Source organism: Nannospalax galili, unplaced genomic scaffold, assembly GCF_000622305.1.
Source record: "Nannospalax galili isolate Female #2095 unplaced genomic scaffold, S.galili_v1.0 scaffold1141, whole genome shotgun sequence".
In the NCBI taxonomy this organism is placed as follows: domain Eukaryota; kingdom Metazoa; phylum Chordata; class Mammalia; order Rodentia; family Spalacidae; genus Nannospalax; species Nannospalax galili.
Window position 1 is genome coordinate 92,971 of NW_008345269.1, and position 4,451 is coordinate 97,421.

The 4,451-nt window shown below is 43.4% G+C and overlaps 1 pseudogene; it reads right to left on the reverse strand.

Annotated features, from left to right (window-relative positions):
* Positions 1-283: 283 nt before the first annotated feature.
* Positions 284-1,318, reverse strand: LOC103740768 (annotated as a pseudogene).
* Positions 1,319-4,451: the final 3,133 nt, after the last annotated feature.

Genomic DNA, 4,451 nt, shown 5'->3' on the forward strand with positions numbered 1-4,451 from the left:
GAAACTGAATCTTTGAAATGGAAAAATAGATTTTCTTATAGGTAGATTCTTGGCATAGTCATAGAATTTAATTTTCTCCTTTGGCTTGAGTTTTTAAAATGTGACTAATGGATATGAATCACATGCATTATCAGGAAAAGGCCACTTCACAGGTGGAATCCTAGGACTGTGGAGGCAGCAGTGCTGTGTGCAGTGAGGGTGGCTGCACGTGGCTTTCCTTCCTTCTCACCATGGCTTAGGTACTCCAGCTGCTTCTTTCAGTCACGTTTTTCTCTTCCAGGTTTTAAAATGAGTCCACACCCAAACCACTTTTAAAGTTTTGAATCCTTTTCTTTCCCAACTTAGAGGTTAGCCACAAGGCCCAGGTTAGCATATACTGCCACACATATGCCCCCAACAAGCCAGGCTGATCAGAGATCCAAACTTCCTTCAAATTGTTCGCCATGGAGATTAGCATCAGCCAATCACAGCGACTGGTCACCATTTTGTAAGTCTGGTCTCTAGTGTTCTCTATAGACTTAGTGACTTCTTCAGTTAGGGCATTTTTCACAATGTCGGACTGCGTGGGTCCTGGGTAAACATTGCATAGTGTTAGGCCTGGATAGTTGACAAGCTCAGTATGGAGGATATTTAAAAACAACAACCCACAGAGCATGTTTGCTGGGACAATATCCACTGGAGAGGGGCTCAGATATAATTCCTGCAAGGCTGTTCACAGTAACAATCTTCCCTTGCTTCCTTTCCATCATGTGAGGTAGAACACACTTGGTCAAGGACAACTTCCCTAGTTAGTTCAGCCCCATAAGGTCCTTGAAGACATCCAGCTTGGTTTCAAGAGCCAGTGATGTATGGGATCTTCCACCACTGTTGACCAGAACGTCAATCTAGTTCCAAATAGTCAGAAAATGAGCTCTGGTTCCAAAGGGGCAAGAGTCAGTCCATCACAGTGGGGAGGCATGGTGGCAGGAGGTGGCTGGAGAAGGAGCAGCACAAGCTAAGCTCTCACATCTTCAAGCAGGCACAGGACCCAAGAGCCTTCCTTGCCTGTTTTAGCTGCTGCACTGAGCTTATGAGTAAAGCTGATTGCTTGGTTTTTCTAATAGAGAAGTGAGACATGGAGAGTCAGGAGAGATGACTTCAGTGTTGTGGTGAGAAGCAAAGGGGGAATCAGGCTTGGGTCTGCTCCTAGCTTGTTTGGCCATAAGCAGGTGACTTAGCTTTCTTCAGTGTACATGTTCTGACCAAACAATGCATCCCTACATTGGATGTAGCCTTACAGGACTGTTGGGGGAGGAGATACAGGCTCATTTATCACCATGATTGGCACATTGCAACAACTCAGCACATGTCAGCTCTTATTTGTATTATAAACAAACTGAGCATTCCTGACCTCTCTGCTAACATTTCCTGCTGCTGCTACAGAAAAACGACTTCTCAATGCATACAAATGGAGGGTGCCATAAACTCCCAGATTCTTCCACAGCCATAATTAGAAATGACAGAGTAATTAGGTGGCTGGAGGACATGATTAACCTCTCTGGCTCTTGGAATTCTTTCCTGTAATAGGAGAGGGTAGGATTGGGAGACCTTTAAGGTTCTTTCATGCTCTATTGTGTTTATAAGATTTATTTTTGCATTGAAATTCTTCATTTGATGAATGACTTTCTTAAAATTCAATCTTTTCTATATGCACTGAAATCTATTCCTTCCTACAAGCTATTGTCCCAGACATCCATCTGGGAACACAGTAAGAAGCATGCTGGTACCCGGCCAGCTGCCTTTGTGTTCCACATCCAAGGCACAGCACAGTCTAATCACTCTCTAGCTGCTCAGGAAAATTATACTTGTCTCAGAAATAAACTTCCAGATAAGATTGGCAGAAGTTTAAAACGTCACAGTATTGCTGAAGAGCACGAGAGCCGATCACCCCAAGGACAGCAATGGCTAACTTTGCGATAGGGAAATTGAAGACTGCCTGACTGAAATGAAAAGTGACTTTCTGTCTTATGGCTGACTGCCCCATGGCTGCCCAGGGCTACCAATTAAGGTGTCACCTGGTCTAACCTCTCACTCTTTCCCTTTTCCTCCTCCTGAAAATGTACCTGCCAAGTGTTTCATCCCCCAGGGCCTTCCTTCTGGTTGCTATAGCAACAGGTAGCTAATCCAAGCTCAATGTGCCCCTCTAGCCTTCTCAAACTGGGGGAACTTGAGGAGACAACTTCTTCCTGGAAGTAAAATGACAGTACGGGGGGATCTCAAACTAAGATTTAAGACAGACATGTTCAAGCAAGCGGTCTGTGCAACCTCTCAAATTCGAACAGGGAAACAACCTTCCTGACTACCTCTGCCTTGAGCCAGCTGGGGCCTTGTTCCTTTTGTCTGTCCTTTATGAAACATCTTTGCCTATCTGCTGTGATCAGAGTGACAAGCTGGCTGTGGTCTGTCCTATGGAGAACTGCTTGGTGCTAAGGCTGCAGGTGGTATTCAAATTCAGTCAACCAACACCGTCTCTTAGCCTCTAACACAGACCTCTGGACCAGATGATTCAGGATAATAAGAGCAATAAAAAGTCTTCAGCAGTCTTATCCAGCATCTTTCTAACATCATTCATACCCATGGTAGGTAGTGTCAAAATGCTACTTGCCTAAGCCATATGACTTTGGAGGCACTGAACTGCAAAGGGAAAACATTTCAGCACTAAGGCAGAAGAACTCGGACGTGGAACTATTACTAGATCTCATTAGTCTTGTAATGTTACTTATCCTTGGTCTAAGATTTCCCATCTCAGATGTTCAGACCTCCAATCTCCATCCCCTCCTCAACTCTTTTTGCAAGTCGGCATGCGCTACAAATGGTAAAAGACAGCAGTTTAAAATAATACCCGTTAAGCCGGGTGATGTACATCTGCCACCCTAGCACTTGGGTGGCAGAACAGGAGGATGGGAACTTGGAGGCCAACCTGGGTGGAGGCAAGACCTGCCTCAAAAGAATCAGATAAGTAAAATAACAAAAATATTCTAGGCCTAGAGTTATGTGAATTTTGGATAAACATTGACAATTAAATAAAACTTTCAGCAATTTCTTATCTTGTGTCTTACTAACTACTTTCCCATCCAAGGTAGGCACTCTCAAAACACCATCATTCTAGAAAATACAATTCAAGTGTCGAATTAAGGTGATATACGAAAAAATTAGAGATAGAAACGGTCCAGGGATCCCAGTTAACCTCTCCAACCCTTATTCACACACACACACACACACACACACACACACACACACACACACGCACACAACCATAAAATGTTGACAAAGAAATACAGAGTTTACAGTAAAGTGGTGAGGGTTTTAACCAGGAATGGCTGCAACAGAAGAATGGAGACCTCAGTATAGAACGGGGCTCAAGTTTTGAATGCAGAAAACAGGTGAGGATTGATAGTCAAGGAGCAAGGTGAAGGTCAGTGGGTAGAAAACTAACGAGGAAGCATCGGGGGTAGGTGAGAATTCTGGCTAGATGATCTATCAGCATTCAAGGATAAGGGGAACCTAATCCAAAGCCATGGATGGTTATCAGCAACAAGCAGGATAAGGAGGAAGAGAAGCCATGAACACTGTGGGAATATAAATTGACACAGTCCTTGTGGAAGACAGACTAGAGACTGCTCTTAGAAGTTAAAGTTGGGGGCATTAAGATGACTCAGAGGGTAAAGATACTTGCCACTAAGCCTGATGCCTGAGCCCAATTCCCCGGTCCCAAGCGGTCAAAGGAGAAAACTAGTAAAGTTGCCCCTGACCTCCACACATGCACGGTGGCAGGCTTGTACCTCCCCATCCACCTACAAAATGAAACTTAAAATATTATAACAAATTTAAGTTAAAAATAGGACTGTCAGGCTGGAGCCATGGCATAGCTATTAATGGCTAGAATTTACAACTAAAAAGACAAGATGAAATAAGTACTTTTTTTCCCATGTTGCTTTTTGGTCAATATTTTATCATACCAACAGAGAAGCAAACCAGCACAGGGCTGAAACACAGTTCAAATTGATCCCATCTATCACTGGTAAAGTCTTCACATAGTAGCAACAGGATTATGCCTTGGGTGCTTTGAAAAGCAGTTCCCTTTGAAAAGCAGTTCCCATTCCCAAGTTTTATAAGGACTTTGAGAATGTGTTCTGAAACTCTAAGCCTAGTCTTCACTTAGTAGTAGCAAGGATTACCCCAATGTGACTTTGAGAGTACCCTTGGGGTTCCTGCTTGAACACAGGGAGCTGCCTCTATCTAGCATGTGTCTAGGGAGCTGGACATAAGTATGACTTCTACCATTCAGTCCTTATATTCAAGACTCAAAGAATTTCAACTGGTTTTTTTCTGGGAAGCTTTGAGATCAGCTAATGATTTTTCTTTGTCTGTTTTGATTTTTTGGGATGTGAAATGAAGTGGAATATTGCAAA